At 37.2% G+C, this 17,702-nt stretch overlaps 1 protein-coding gene across 2 annotated transcripts in view; it reads right to left on the bottom strand.

Annotated features, from left to right (window-relative positions):
- PLPPR5 (phospholipid phosphatase related 5) overlaps positions 1-17,702 on the bottom strand; it is a 102,845-nt gene that overhangs the window by 64,869 nt on the left and 20,274 nt on the right. The window lies entirely within an intron of this gene.

The following is a 17,702-nucleotide window of genomic DNA, read 5'->3' as shown; positions in this document are numbered from 1 at the left end:
ATTTCTGGGTCATATTAGCACATTTAAATTATAAATCTTTCATTTAGCTCGTTCTTGATTTCAAACAAATAACAGAGTTTACACAGAAATAAAATAATCAAATTGCCAGCTGATGCTCACATTCATCTTGCTCAGTGTGCCTTCTGCAGAAATAAAACATTCTACCTTTATTTCTATTTCCTCCTTCCCTCTACCTATTCTGCAACCACCCATTTTATTACTCTTTCTACACACAAGTCTGCAACATCTTCTTGCTTTTGAATTGTTCTGGAATGCATCTTGATAACTTTATTTGTTTGGGTGAGCATCTGCAATTAAAGGGGTATTTAAAAGCTCTTTTTCTGCCTAGCAGTACTATTGATGTTTTACAAAAAATATCAAAAATGGGACCATAGTTCTTGATTGTTCAAAATATGGGAAAATTCAGAAGAACCACCTTACTTTTGATGAGGATAGAAAAGGGGTATTTTTAAAAGACAGAAGAAGTGAAATCAACGGTCCTGGAAATGGTTCCAATGTGACCAAAAATGTAGATAGTTCAGTAAACTATTATTATCTAGTTCCTCCTTCACCATTAATAGCTGAGCTTCTGAAGTATATTGACATAGAAGAGGCAGGCTGAACATAAACTCAACACCAGTATTTGACACTGCATACATTTAGATCCTTTCCAGAGATGGGATCGGACTGGTGTAACTACCAGTTCGGTGATTTACGTTTTGCTTTTGGTACACTGAACTCCATTGTCTGGAACATCAAGGATTACTGCAGCAGCAAAACTGAAGGGTACAGAGCTGTGATACTCACTACCCTTCTGTATACCTGGGAAATATGGTCTGTGTATCAAAGACGGGCAAGACACTTAACCATTTCCACATGACTTGTCTTCACAGAATATTAGGCATCAAATCACTATGTAAAATATCAGACAATGAAGTTCTCTCTATAGCAAGTCTAGCATCAAACCACACACTGCTAATGAGAGCACAGACCCATTGGGCAAGTAACATCCTCCTTATGCTGGATAAGTTCATAAGAAATCCTTTGGGGGAAACTTTCTGCTGGAAAACACATGAAAGGCCTTACAAAGTGGATTAACATACACCCAACTGCCTAAGTAATGCTGGCACAAAATTGCTCTACCTGGCATGGCCTCATTGATAAAGGCTGCCAAGCTTATGAAGTAAGGTGCATTGCAGAAACCCAGCATAAGTCTAGAGCCATTTGTGCAACAAATGCACTGTCTACACATTTTGCCCAACATGTGCCAGGACAGTCATCTTGGGAAACTCCACATTTAGTTTTAGTGTGATTAATGGTGTTGAGGTATTCATTGAGGATGAGGATTAATAAACATGACATACAGCCATCTAGCAAGCTCCACTGGATCAAGGAATCCCCAAGCCAATTGGAAAAAAATCATGTTTTGAGGGCCTTCTAGAAGACCAACTGTGCAGACATGACCCAATTTGGCTTCTTCTCTTGCAGTGCACTTATTTACATTTGATTTCTAATTTCAACTGACCTCACATGGGCTAGACGGGGACAGCCAAAAGGCCAGATATGGTCCTGGGGTAATAAAATGTCCAGGTTTGTGATAGACAAATAAATGTAACTTGATCCCATGTAAGACTGTACAGGTTGTAACAACTTGAATTGAACCTACAAGCATACTGGCAACCAATGCCGTTAGTGAAGCAAAGGTGTCACACTTACAGAATGACGACACTGCTGCATTTTGCACTAGGACAGCTTCGTGTTCAGTGTGTTACAATAGGACATCTGAAGTGATTAGGGCATGAGTGACTAAGAGCGGAAGGAATACTTTATAGGAATACCCTGAAGACTTGGTCTCTGGATAACCAAGAGGGGTAAAGAGAAGTTTGCCCCTTCTGGTTATTCCTGCCACCTCAAAGAAATCCACTTTAAAACGCTGACAGATATTGATTGGAAGAAAAACCCACCATAGCTGCTTACGTTCTTGCATGAGAAACAAGCTTTCTGTTAAATGAAATTGATTTGTGAGGTGAGAACACTGGGAAGTTAGCAAAGTAACAAAGCAACCATCCACAGCAATTCCAAGTGCATTATGCTGACTGTTCCCTTGAGACCATTTCTGTGGCACTTTCTTGTTCATCCTTCCTTGCTGCTTTGAACAAATGCAGAAAGCCTTGCTTAATTTCCTCATAAGCAGTTCTTTCCCTCCTAGTGAGGGAAAAGAATACAATATCTTTGCGGGTCAATTTAACTAGTTATGTTATTGATTAGAATACACACTAAGACTGAAAGTAGAATTTGCTTCAGACAGACTGAAACTGGGAACTCTTCCATTTGGTGTAAAATATGTTAGACAAAAGGCAGAAAAAGCACGATCTACTATTTTTCTATCAGCATTTGCACACTTTGAGATTTGTTCATTTCCCCCCATCTTTAAGAAAACGCCATACACCAACCCACCTACTTGTGCTAGTTCTTGCTTCTCCAGCTTGCAGTTTGATACCTTAATTTTCAGACTAATTTTCCTCACTGCATCAAACTAGCATTTGCTACAAATCATTCATTCTCAGCCAACAACTTGGCACTGTCTGAATTAAAAATACATGCACATCATTGGTTCCAATCAACACATTTCTATCATCACCAGAAGTATTCCTTCTACCTTTATCTATAAATATACTCAGCAACTAGAAGGATATTGTCATCCATCTTTATCTAGCTTTCTGCTTGTTGTTGAACCATTTTCAACATTTTGCTTTCCACAGTCTCATGCACACTTTATTGCCATCATACTCCATTCTTATTATAACCAGCAAACAACCTTCAGCTCCATATTTCTGCACAAACTTCCATATTTCAAGTCTATTCGTTTAATCACATGCCTTCTCTAAATCAACAAGCCCACAATGAATTTTCTCTCATTCAGACTGTTGGGCTAAACTGAAGTACTCCTTAATTGGAAATAGCATGAACATTAGATTTCTCATGGCTTGTATTATGCTGATCACGTTTCTCCATCAACCAATTCCTGCTTTTATCTGAAATCTCTTCATCCCATCAAAATCTAATTAAATTTTGGAACATAGAACGCTACTGGATAGAGGGAAAAGCAAGGCAAGAAGTCTACTTATGCATCACTGAATGTTTCTCCCCCACCCCAAATAAAAAACAACCCTACACTTTATTTTTGTGTGTACAATATTAACAAGCTTTTCAGCTTTTTATTAAAATATATGAAGATATGAAGATCATTCGGGCCTTTTGGGGCAGTGTAGCAAAGAATCTTTAACAAACAGAAATGACAGAGATAAATTGCACAAGGTTAAAATATAAACATTATGCAATTCACAGGCAGCTAATATGCAGACAGCAAAAGCTATTTATGTTAGAAAGATGCTACCTCACAGATACTATTATTTTGGGCCAATAACTAATTTCACTGTCTCTTTGCAAATCAAGGAATATGCACGGGCTATTTAAAATCAACTTTGGTACCAGAGAAAGCAGATCAGTTCATATTCCCTTCACTACTTAATCCTGTAAATTTAATTCTAGACTGTAGTTCTTGATGAGTTGCAACAGTGAGCATAACAACTTACAGAATGTAAAGTCAAACAAGTCTACTATAGCAATTCACAAAGTATCTGATAGCACAAATGGAACTGGCACCAGAGTTAGATATCATCATACTCATAAAACTGCATGTTTCCACTGCATTATTAAAATACATATTATATGAATATAAATATGTATTATATGATACCAGCCATTATCTAACATTCATATGTAGAAGATGTTGTATAATGTATTGGATGGATGGCATAAAATTGCACTCTCACAAAATTTCCTTCAAGATATCCTCAATTTAATTAATCTTCTTACAAACAGCTCTCATACTATCTTTTGTAGTCAAATATAAATGAATTAATATAGAATTAAGAGTCTGGTAATTGCACATCACAAATCACATTATAACTGTATTTCAAATTTCTAACAAAATCTCCACTCTTGTTTCATCAGTAATTTCTCAACAGCAATCAATGATATTTTTTTTAAAAAGGAAAATGTAATTTTTAAGGTTAGTGATGACAGAAAAATATGGGTGCTACTTAACAATGCTTTGGTGCTTATTTTTGTGACATTAAAACAAGGTGTAATAAATTAGCATAATTCTGTAAAACTAGTTTTACAGCTGCTCTGTTATAATTAATATAAAATCATTCTATTGCTTCCTTGATCTACTTCTAAGAATGAATCTAAAAAATGATATCATAGATTTATTACTGCTTCACTTGTCAAATAGATTTCTGGCAGATTAATCAAGTAGATTTTATGAAAATACAATTACTACATTTAATGCAAGTTCTTTTTAACATTTTACTGGGCTGAGAATCACTAAGTATTCCTTTGTGGTGACATAAAAATACATTGCTGTATTTGTTGATTTGAAACACATAAGACACCAGTCCTCATTTTATAGACATAATATCTGATTCAGTGAAGCCCAAATATATTACCTTGTGCATGGTGGACCAAATTCTGCTGCGATATAACACACACACACACACACACACACACACACACGTTTGTAGAAAGCCATAACTCAAATGACATAAAATAATGCAAATGGTGTGATTTGCACAGTCTGCATTATAACCCAAACATGCCAATTAAGTAAATCCCTGCAATACCCTATTTAATGATTCATTGGTTAAAGAGAGGCTTCCCTGTTAATGCCAAACAGTCCTAATAGCCTAATACCGTATGCTATATTGTCTTGTATAAATTATTTCATAATTAATGCAAACCACTGTGAGGGAGTAGATGGCTATTTCAATACTTCTAAGCCTTATAGGAAAAGATAAAATCGTTGATAACATGTAAGAAAAAGAATCCTCCAAATTTTAATTTTCCATTTGAAAAAAATGGTTTGGTTGATGTTTCCGAAAAAAGATGTCAGAATTCAGGAATTCCTTTCCCAATCTTGCTCATCCTTTCGAATCTCCATCTCCATCTAATCTGCAACATAAATTATATTTAGCAATAAAACAGAGCTGATGAGTAAAAAATGTTAAAGAGTACAGCTTTTCCAACGCAAGAAATTCAGACCATCTCCTCCAGAGCTATTGAAACTTTAGTCTATTGCATGAGGCAGCGTTATCTAGAGCAGGGGTCCCCAACCCTACTCTGTGGATTGTCACAGGTCCATGGCATGCCAACAACTGTGCCACGCAAACAAGCAAAGCCCCATCCGCGGGATTCAGGCAGCCTGCAAAACCGCACTCCCTCCAAACCACAGAAAAAACTTTTCTCCATGGAAATGGTCCCTGGTGCCCAAAGGTTTGAGGGACACTGATCTAGAGCCCTCCTACAATCATGGCTTCAAATATAAACAGGGAGTAAACATCACAAAAATATTGTGTTTGCAGTCTTCAGGTTTTTTTTAAACAAGTCCACGTTGCTATTCCCTACTAGGATAATTTAGTTAGTCCTAATAATTCTTAATTATTGGCATTAGATAAATCTAACTCTTCTTAGCACATGTGCTATGACTTTTTTAAATATAAATAATAAATATTTGATGACCACAAACATGAATTCCTACTATCCATTCATCCATAGTTCCCATCCAACAAGATGCCTATGTACTGATTCCATCTGTTCTTCAGACTTCATGTTGTATTGTGGAATGATTCAATTGCATCATTAATAATAATGGAAGTCCCAGTTTACTGCCCACAACATTGTGATTTGTAACATATGGTCCTGTTCGGAATTGGACATCTTGACTATTGCATTTTAAGAGTTGTCATTGACTTTTTTAGTTATAGGGATGACACCAATCAGTGGAATCAAACTCAGTATGCCCAGAAGGAAATGATGGACATTTTTATACTTCTTTCATTGCACAGGCATTGTCTATGATTAGAAACAAAAAAATGCCCATCAACCATGTTTCACTGTGAACAGCCTGGAACATCCATCAGCTCTCCATAAACAAGCTAAACTATCATTACATCTTGCAAAGCTGAATGCCAAGATAAACAGATGGAAACTCATTACTTTTTTCCCTTGACATATGCTTACCCATCATTTCACTGCATAAAAATAATACACATGTGGTTCTCTGTTTTCAAGGAACAAAGTCCTTTGTATTTCATCTATAAAAAGACATTTCACTGGTTATATCATGTGGCCCATTCAGAAACATAACCATGGAACACCATAGCTACTGCACGGAGCAGGTCTGTTAACAACTCACCACGACCAATTTGCCATGTCCAAGTTGCCATGGGACAACTCACTGGGGACAAGAGTTACACTAATATCAAAGTAATGGTGGAATAGAATCATTAAAGAAAGGATGCAAAAGGAGGGACAGAATGAAATGTGAATGACAAAAATTAAAATATTTCTTTATTTATTTTAAATGATTACATTGAATTGTTACATTATCCTGCAGTGAGTTGTCTCGCGATGAGTTGTCCATGATGAGTTGTCCCACAGTGAGTTGGCCATGGTGAGTTGGCTGAGGTAAATTGCCCGTGTCAAGTTGACTGCAGCAAATTGGCTGTGATGAGTTGTCCCATTCCAGCACAAGAGCAAATAGTGTGAATCCCAGATATTCCTAAATAGAGTATGTTTTTATGAAGACCATATACATTTCCATTGCTTTTATATACCAGTCTTACAAAAGATTCCCAGGAAAATCTTCACTGTTTCATTATGTATACAGGTTGTCATTTCTATGGAAACCCTCATCCATACTATTTATGAATGTCTGATGCACAAGGATCACTAACTGGCTTCATTCCTCAGTCTTCAAGTCTTTATTACACCAGTAAAAAGAGGGGATCAAACTTCAGATTATCGCTGAGCCTCAATTTCATACTTATTGGAATCCAAACAATGAAGGCAATGGTTTTTGGCTGATAGTAACATTGATTGTTTCCAGAGATTTCTTTCTAAAGCTTTTCTGTAAAGTTACCGTATTTGGTTTAATACCTACTTTCTGTTCTAAATGGCTTTTATGTGAGCTAAGAACCTTCCTTCTGACTTTTCCATTGTTGAGTGCATTGATAAAATGTGTTTTAAATATGACTAGCTATTTCTGATTGATTGAGGTCACAAAGAGTTTATGTTAAATTATTCTTGTCATGCATCTTCTTCTCATGGGCTCTCTTGCAGCATTGTATAGAAATCTGCTTCTTTGTCTATCAGAGACATTTTTAATATGAATTTGAAAGAAAAATATTTTTGAATCAGTGAATTCCTAAAACAAATATAGCACCAGAGAGAATGATGAAAACCATAGATTTCACAGATCTGGTCATTGGGAAACATTTCACGAATTAATCTAAAGGTTAATATATTGCTAATATAATGGATAAAATAATCTACTAACATCAATGACATTTAAGTGATATCCAGAGCTCTTCCAGATATTTATAAGACTATATGCTCAGATTATGTTGCAGATCTGATATGGACCAAACATCTTCATTTTATTTCTCTGCCAACCTATGAGATAATTTGATTGGGAGCTGCCCATAGTTTGGTATAAATTTATTTATCTTTTAAATAAATAAATATAGATTTTGCTGTAGATATCAGCTGTACCATTCAGGATCATGTGACTAAATAGTTAAATTTTAAAAAGTGCAAACAAAAATATTCTCTTTGTATCAGAGAAGAGTAGGCTTGAATCCATCTGATGTAATTTTTATACATCAATATGATGTCATATTTTTTTGTTCTTGCTGTGTGAAAAACATCCAATGGCATATAAGCATCTTCTTGTAGGCTGAAATGGTTGTCTAGGTCTAATTGCAATAATATATTATGTAATATCTTTATGGGGTCTTAAAGTATCACCATTTCTCTTAATTAGTTTTTTTTTTAGGAGCCCCAAATGCAAAAAACAGGAAAATACAAGTTTGACAAAATATTCAGCAGTTGGGCCACAAAAATAATATGTTCTGCAAACTGGCTGGCAAAGACCAACAGAGACTATGTTATTCCGGGAGAGTGGAGAATCATCACAGACTCCACAAACAACTCAATATTAAAATAACTAGCTCGATACCTGTGCTTCGCTACGAATCTATGTGGTTGGGCTTAGTTTTGGGGAAGGAAAATAAGGGGGGAAATTTTGCCTCTGCCTATCAGCATCCATCGGTATTCATCTGGCTAGCGTCCTGTCAGTGTGTGAGAGGGTTGAGGGCTATTAACTATAACTATTGATTTATAGAGCAAGTACAAAATTTCATTCTAAATTATCGAAAGACAATAGAATTGGATGAGTCATGTCCTATTAAATGACAAGCTGTCCAACCAGCTCTCAAAACTGCTCTGTGATGGGGGAAAAACCCAGCAAGGAATGAGTAGCCAATTCATGCTGTAGGTTTCAACACAAGTGGCCATGCATCCAGAAATGAGCAGGTTTTATTGGCGCTTCAGATTATAAATAGAATTTCTGATGTTAATACATTTATAATAAAATGAATTCTGAAACATAGATATATTGCATGCAATGAATGATGAATTTTCTTTGGTTAGCCATGCCCTACAAGTTTTGAATTCCACAGAGAATGCATTGTATTGCCTGCCATGAAAAGCAAGTTTTAAAAAAAACATAACTCGGGTAAAATAAAATCATGCTCTGCATACAAAAGATCCCAGATTTCTAGTTGTAGAATCCAAGAAAGCTACTGCTCTCCTGAATTATAAACTAAGGGTACAGGCTGGCTAAGTTGAAACGTACTTTGTTCATTTGTGATTCAGTATGTCATATAAAGACAATTAGTGGAGCTTAAAACAATAATCTGCAAAACACAATTTTCTATAAACACATCTTGGTAAGATTTATTGATCGACATTCAATTTATGTAGCCACCCATCTTGCAGTTACCAACTCGAAGTGGACAAGCAAAGATTAAAAACCAACAGAGCAAGAACAAATAATAATAGACAACAATATCACAATAATACACCGCTAGGAAAGGGAGTGGGCAAAACATCAATTAGAATCACTCTACACTTTCTTCACACAACAGCATGTAAACTAGACTGTGTGGCTATACACATGGTTCTGAAATAATTCTTAAAATTCTATTTTAATTATCACTTCTACTGCCTTAAAAGAAAAATATGGGGTTACTTGATTATTTCAAAGTGAAGTCATGATTTGGGAAAAGTGCCGCTATTATGGATGACTTCCTAAACCTGATGATGTCACAGTGACAGACATCATGGCAACATGACAAGACTACATTAAGGGATAGTGTATCATAATGCATATTTCATCACTTGCTCATCCCTAACTTCTCCTACAGACACCTAGGACCGGTGTTTCTCAACCTTGGCAACTTAGACTTCAACTCCCAGAATTTGAGCTAGGGAATGCTGGCTGGGGAATTCTGGGAATTGAAGTCTACATATCTTCAAGTTGCCAAAGTTGAGAAATATCGCCCATAATAATATTGACTATTATTTACAGCAGGGCTGTCAAGCTTGTGGCCCACAGGCTGGATGCGTCATGTGCTGGCCACACCCATGCCCGGTTTAGCGAAGGGAAACAAAAGTCACGATACATCATGTGATGCTGCTGTGATGATACAAGTTTGACACCGCTGATTTACAGGGTCCAGAGTTAGTGCCTCTTTTCAGAAAACGCATGGCCAGGTACCAACAATACAGGTAAATCCTTGATTTACAACGGTTCATGTAGTGACCATTCGAAGTTACAATGGCACTGAAAAAAGTGACTTATGACTGTTTTTCATACTGTGTCATGCCCCTGTCGGAGTCTGAATCCAAGGAAGAAGATGAACAACTGACAGGGAGTGGGAGTGTGGCTTTTTTGGCTGTGGAAGAAATTGGGGAAGGGCAAAGTCCGGCTGGGCAGAGCAGGGAAGAGGTAGAACAAGGGAGAGGGATTTCAGAGGAAGACCCAGGCCCACCCCCTCTTCATCCTAGGGCACACAGGGAGGAACCAAGAAGAGAGCAACATGGTTGTGTGGCTTACGGGGAGGAAAGGCCCCTGATTCCCTTCATTAGAAACACCTGGGAAGAGAGTTTAAAAGAGATGCAAGCTGAGTGTGGCGTCTGATGGGAACAAACGAGAGTTTATCTTGTGTTGACTTTGGTTATCTGCGTTCCTGGCATCCTTCCAAAGGGGTTGAATTACTGCCGTTCCTTCACGTCTGGAATTCCTTCTCTTGCCCTGCCGGACTAATTACCTCATCTTGCCTTGAGTGGACTTATAGTTACAGTTTTTGTTGACAACATTTTGGACTTGATTCTCTGCAGCCAAAGGCTATTCTTAGGAGAGTTTTCCTCCAGCCCAGAAGGTAACCAGGACAAGTTGGAGCTAATAAACTACTGATTATCTGACTGTGTTGCCTTTGTGCCATGCCCCGGGGTCATCATAGACTGGTCATGTGATCCAAATTCGGATGCTTGACAACTGGTTCATATTTATGACAGCTGCAGTGCCATGTAAATCACTTTCTGCAACCTTCTGACAAACAAAGTCAATGGGGAAGCCAGATTCAATTAACAACTGTGTTACTAGCTTAACAACTGCAGTGATTCACAACTGTGGCAAGAAAGTTCGTAAAATGGGATAAAATTCATTTAACAGCTGTCTCACTTAGTAACAGAAATTTTGGGCTCAATAGTGGTCATAAGACGAGGACTACCTGTCTATATCTCGGGGTGGCTGGTGTTATTAGCTAAAAATGGAATAATTTCCATGTCCCCTTTTCCTCTCTTGCATACTTTCTTTATGAACATCACCAAAGGTTAAATGCTGTACTAAAATTTAAATTCAGAGATTCTGTCCAATCTTCTTAAAGGTAAGTGGATTCAGGAACATGAGTGGTTGGAATTCATTTCTCAGACTTCCGAACAGAGAATGAATGTTTAGTTTTCTACAAAAGATCAATCATTTCCCATCCTAAGTATGAGCTGGATTTATTAGTTAATTATTTCAGTAATTAGGCTGTGCTGCTTCCTACCATTATTAACTTTATCAATCCATTCTTTTCTTTCTTCTTTCTCTTTCTTTCTTTCTTTCTTTCTTTCTTTCTTTCTTTCTTTCTTTCTTTCTTTTTTTTTCTTTCTGGAGGGGAGAGGTCATATTACGTCCATTCAATTTACACAGCTGTTATTTTGAATCATGCTGGGGTAGGCAATGCAGCAAGAAATCAATTGCAATTCAAAGTGCTAATTTGGACTTATAAAAGCATTACATGGCCTGGTTCCCAAGTACTTGCCAAACCACTTAACCCGATGTAATCTATGCAAGCAGGATGTGCTTGGATCAGCTGCTTGGGGTACCCCACTTTCTGTGAGTGAGTGGAACTAAGATTAGAAAGTCTGTTTTCTATTGCATCGCAGAGTAGTATCCCTCTAAATGACAGGGGACAAACTCATCACGCCACATTGCCGTCGTGTGACGTATCGCAACTTTTTTCCCTTTGTAGAGCTGGGATGGGCGTGGCCTGTGCATGACGCATCCACCCCACAAACCGCCAGTTTGACACCTCTGCTCTAGATCAAGGATGTCCAACCTTAGCAACTTTAAGACTGGTGGACTCCCAGAATTCCCCAGTCAGCAAAGCTGAACTTGAAGACCACAAGTCTTAAAGTTTACAAATCTGGACACTCCTGATCTAGATATTAAGCTGACCTCCTCTCTGTAACAGCCTGTGAGAGCTTTTAAATATCAAAGGGAGGGACTTTGATTCTCTGCTGTAGCTGCTTGAAAGAGCCTTCATCTATCATCAGGCATTAAGATTATTGTCTTGTTTTTCTTGAGGTTTTTTTCCTTTACTTTTTATGCTAATTTTAGTTACCATCACCTGCAGAAAACTCAAAAGATTCAGTAAGGTTCAAAACAAACAAAGCAATAAAACAAATTCCGCCTGTTTAAAGAATTGTGATGAGGTTCACAGGCGAGTTATAACACTTCCCTCTGCAACAACATCTTCTTTATAAAAACAATCCCAATATGAAAGTTAGAATTAATCTTTGGCAGAATTCTATCAATCCCCTCTCTGCCCATCATGTTAATAAAAGTCTCTGCAACAGCAAATGCTTTGCATTGATTAAGGGACACGGCCTGAATACAACTCTATTTTTCAACTGAGGCGATGAGCCCAACGCTACTAGAAATTGCACATTTGTGCAGATTCAGTCTGCTGAATCAATTCTTAATCCTCTGAGCATCAAAGACTATTTTACAGGAAGCTAACAAGAAACAGGAGAATGCTATCGATAGAAGACATTCAAAACAATGTTAGAATCAGGCACTGTTTTTATTTATAAGAAACTTTTACTAACATAGAGCCTGGTTTATTGTGGCATAAATGCTCGTAAATTGTTACTTGGAAGAAATGAGGTTACCACAAATGGTTTCAGCTGAAATTAAGAAAACACAGTTTCTCATTCACAGATCCACTCCCCTATATGTGAAGTCATGCAGCCAGTTACCTATGAGAGGTCAGAAGGAAATTCTTTGCACACAACTCGGTTCTCTTCACACTGGCTTGCTGATTTTAAGAAAAGCATATGGCCGTTTATGCAGAAACCTGATGGCACAAAGAGGTTTCCTTGACAGGAGAATGGAGTAGCAGGCTCCAACAAAATAATGAGACAGAAAGATTTAGGGATCACTGCTTTCTCTCTTCTCATTTCATTTAAGATAAGGATACTTGCATGCTGTGCGAATAGAAAAATCTGTCTTCCCATAGGGACATGCTCATCATTCCACCAGAGATGATGGCAGATAAAGTATACCTAACTCATAATTTATGTCTCTTTTCTGGATGGTGTAAGATAGACCATAGAGTGTAAAATGTGTTAATCAATACAATCTTTCAGCAACTGGTATATAGCAAAAGGATAGTAACTCATCAGCTCACACACATCTCATATACTTAAACATCTGTTACACTCAATTGTTTACACTGAGATTTTTATCTATGGAGATTCTGTCATCCAGGTCATGGTTGTCCCAAAGGTGCTTTTTTCAAGAGGGAACTGGTTTTTCTTTGAAGACATTTCACTTGTCATCCAAGAAGCTTCTTCAGAGCTGAAGAAGCTTCTGGGATGAGAAATGGGTGCGATTCAGCCGGTTCAGGCCGGTTCAGGTGAACCGGATGTTCAATTTACATCTGGTTCACCAAACGGTAGTTGAACCGACTGGCTGGCCCCACCCACTCTGTCCTGCCCTTCCCAGGAGTCTCCATGCAACCCATTTTGGATGCAGTTAAGTGCAGGGCCCATGTGGAGGCTCTGGGAAGGCAAAAAATGGCCCTCCCAGAAATTCCGGAAGTCCAGAAATGGGCCTGTTTCTGGCTTCTGGAGAGCCTCCGGAGCCCAGGGGGAAGCCGTTTTCGCCCTCCCAGAGGCTCTAGGGAAGCCCCCGGACTCTGGGGAAGGCGAAAAATAGCCCTCCCAGAAGTTCCAGTAGGCCACACCCACTATGGCCACACCCACCCAGCAACCGGGCAGAGAACCAGTTGCTGGGGTTTTTGAATCCCACCCCTGATGAGAAATGAAAGGAAAACAAAGTCCAATTACCTCTTGAAAAAAGCATATTTGGGACTGAGACTTTTAACATTACTTATATGTAGCAGATATCAAGAAAAACTCTTCTGTTGTTAGAATATTTTTACAGGATCTAATATTTCCAAGGCAATGTGGAATGCATACATTTTTCTTCACCAGAAATGCTGCGTGATTATTAAAAGTATTAGAATAACATTCAGTTGTTGCAAAGAAAGGTTTTTTTTTATTCTGATTCATTATGATTCAAACTCTGGTCTTGGGATAATGCTGCAGGAATAGTTAGGGGAAACTGGGACTCCCAGTACATATATATGCAATGATCAACTTGGTGCCACAAGATGAGATCTATGAACTAGGCATTTTGTGTGGGATACTTGATGGAACTTTTCCAGGCCAACAAGTCTACCAAGGAATTCATTTTTATTTTTGGTAGACTCTGTATATACTAGAAATTCCTAGTTTTGGTCAAAAGTATCTACAGCTTCTATTCTTTTGTATGCACGCATGGCAGGAGAAATTTGGTTCTTCAGAGAAGTTCCCCGATTTCTTATTTGTCCACTTAAAAAAAATTCCTATCACCTTCTAGGAAGGACAGAATTTCTCAGGGGAAACTTTTACAATGGGAGAAATAATAGAGAAAGAACAAGAAATATTGAGTACATGCACTGATTCATAAGAAAAATCTACAAGGTCAAAAGACAAATGGATCCAGTTTCCAAATCCATATTGCTAATATTAATGGCACCTAGTCATGCCAATTTTTTTTAAAGAAATTCTCTGCCTCCTAATGTGTAGCAATAGCAATAGCACTTAGACTTATATATTGCTTCACAGTGCTTTACAGCCCTCGCTAAGACGTTTACAGAGCCAGCATATTGCCCCCAACAATCTAGGTCCTCATTTTACCCACCTCGGAAGGATGGAAGGCTGAGTCAACCTTGGGTCGTTGAGACTCGAATTACAGACAAGTAATATGTCTCAAGATCTAAGCCTGGATACTATCTAGCGGTCAAGATTATTTCTCCATTATAGTAGATTAGGAATATTCTACTATATTTTATATTTATAAATATAAATATAAAATTTATATTTTATGTTCAGTTGAAACTCCAGAAGTTACCTAATGTTTCCTTTTAGAAAAACAAATTTCTTTGGCAAACAATATTCTCTGTCCTTCTCCTCTTCCCTTGTATTGCTTACAAGAACTCTTATTAGGGGACAGATGTAATTTTTCGTTGTAGGGTGCTTAAAGCAACTGAACCCAAAAGAAATGGATGCTAACTAACACTGGTTGATAATTACATTCTAGCTATGCAAACACCTCTTTCTTTGATGTAAAAAAAGTCAAAAGTAAAAGAAAGGTTTTTAGTTATAATAATCATTCATGGCAAATTCATTCACTTCAGTAGAATAAAAGTTGTCGAACTAAATCTAGAGAACAATTTAACTACTTCACTGAAGACTTCTCTGCATTATATATTCGGAGGACCACACTGATTGTATTGATTATACTAGTAACAATTACCAATAACTAGTGTAATTTCTAATATATGGCTAATTTCCCACCTTCTTTTCATTGATCAATTAAAAATGTACTGTATTATGGATATAATAATAATGGATGATATGAAATCTTCTCATAGTATACACACAGACAATATACTTCTATATATTTCTACAGTGTTTAGAACATGGTATTTTCAGATCTATAAGGATCTGATGGAGCTTTATAAGAGCCAAAGGGCAAAAAGAAGTCAAGTTCACTGAAACATAGAATTTTTCCAATCGCACAAGAAAAAAAATCACACTACAGCAATTTTTCCAATCAGCCTGGAAAAAAACATGGCTTCTTCCATGAATTTATGCTAGATCTGCCATTTTGCAGATCTTACATTCTGATGAATTTTTTTCTAATAGGTCCTTATAAATTGAAAACTTTTGAAAATGTCTACTGTGGGAAACCTCTTTCTCAGAAATTCAGAACCATAATTGTCATCATTTTCAGAGAGAAATATTAAGTATTATGATAAGAATTATGGAAGTTTTAGGAATGTACAAGGTTGGGGAAGACTAGCTTATACAACTAGCTCATCCTTGTACTGACTTCTAACCCGACAGAATATAATGCTTCTGTTAGAAAATTACATCTTAAATGTATACCAGACATGGAAGGCATGAGAAATGGGCTATAAAAAGCAACAAGACTGCTGTCAGTATAAATTATGGTGCCCATTTGGCCTGCTTAATGATTGACATTTTAAAAACATTTCTGAAAATATTGTCCAAATGAAAATTGACATGGCTTGAAAACACATTACATTGCTTAAAAATAATGGCTCACTGGCAAAAACTTGTATTTTCCATAATCCATTCATCACCTAGCATCTGAAAGTGTGAACACCTCCAATGAGATATTATTATACGAACTAGCTTGAGCAACTATAAAAGATTCTGCCTGATTCATAGGCACCCATTCCTAACCACAATGATGCCAAAATGATGTGTGCATCATGACATTATACTGAAAACACTACCTCTCATGCTTGCATTGCAGTATTGTACACATGCAAGCAAGAGGTAGAATTGTTATCACAATGTTGTAATGCACATTTTGTCGTTTGCCTGCTCCCAGATACCTATGCCTAGCATTTTGGATCATTGTTTCACACAAGGAAATCATCCCAATAGAATAGAAAAATGTCCAAGTGTGATAGACACACAAGGAATTTGTCTCCAGTGCATAAGCTCTCAGTGTACATGCAAAGCAACAAAGTAATAATAATCATAATAATGGTACTAATTAAGAGAAGCTAGTGGAACAGATGAGAGGAATAAAAGTAATCCTAAAATCATTTCTTATTTAATGAAACATAACATTTCATGAAATAATGTATTTTTAATATAATTATTTACACCAATGGGACTTCTGGGATACTCTCTGGAATCAGTGGGCTTTTCAAGATTGCCGTGTAACTGTTACTGCATTTACAGTTTTTCTAACATGTAACATAACACTGGTTTGTTCAGTAGCCCAGATTTATTCCTTCCTATTTAGCTCTGCAGCCTTGATTTTTATACCAGCTGTATAAGAAAAAGCAAATACCAAGACTTTTTACAATGTAAATAAAGTATGAAACTTGCATGAGAATGGATTGCTTCTGCTCTTTTATGAAAACCTTGAGAACTGCAATTTGCAAAAGATGGAACCAGTCTTGGAAAGTAATTTCCTCATATTCCTCAGCTGCCAAGCTAAACAAATTCCTCCTTTTCCCCCTTGTAAATACAAGCCAAGCCTTATGTACTCCAGCACTAATTATAGTGAAAGTTAACTATAATTCCTTCACTACACCTACCATATAATGGTATTTGCTTGCTTTTAGCACAATATGATAGCTAAGCCGGGCATCTACAATTTATTAACTCGAGTTTACAGTTCAGCAGTAAATATGAATCAAGTTCTTATTCAACAAATCCATCCAGAATGTGGCTTGAAAAGGAACTGCAGTCTGCGGATCCACGAAATATCATTTATAATTGGGATGGTGTACGTATACTTACTGTGTTTAATACCGTAAAGAGACTGGAGGGAAGAAATAATTAAAGAAGGAAAGGAAAGGCTGGGGAATTCACACCCCAAAAACTAGATTGTGATTTCCAAAACTATGCTTCTACCAGTTCCAACAGATTATCAAGCAACACGCTATCTGCTTAATAAACACTACTCAAAGAGGCATTAACTGGAACATCTAACGTTACTTAACCTCAAAACGTGAATTAACATTTTCTAGTACAGGTAGCCCTCAACCACAGTTGAACCCAAAATTTATGTTGCTAAGTGAGACAGTTGTTAAGTAAAATTTGCCCCCCTTTATGAACTTTCTTGTCATAGTTGTTAGGTGAGTCATTGCAGTTGTTAAATTAGTAACACAGTTAGGTGAAGCTGGCTTTTCCACTGACTGTGTTGTCATTAAGTCACAAAAGGTGATCACATGACCCCAGGACACTGCAACTGTTATAAACATGAGTCAGTTGTCAACTGTCTGAATTTTGATCATGTGACCATGGGGATGGTACAATGGTCATAAGGGTCACTTTTTTCAGGCCACTGTAACTTCGAATGGTCACTA

The sequence above is a fragment of the Notechis scutatus genome, chromosome 3, assembly GCF_049901735.1.
Source record: "Notechis scutatus isolate UNSWTSFEM ecotype Mainland chromosome 3, rNotScu1.2, whole genome shotgun sequence".
In the NCBI taxonomy this organism is placed as follows: Eukaryota; Metazoa; Chordata; class Lepidosauria; order Squamata; family Elapidae; genus Notechis; species Notechis scutatus.
Note: the sequence above shows the minus strand (reverse complement) of the source record. Positions and strands in the feature narration are given on the sequence as shown.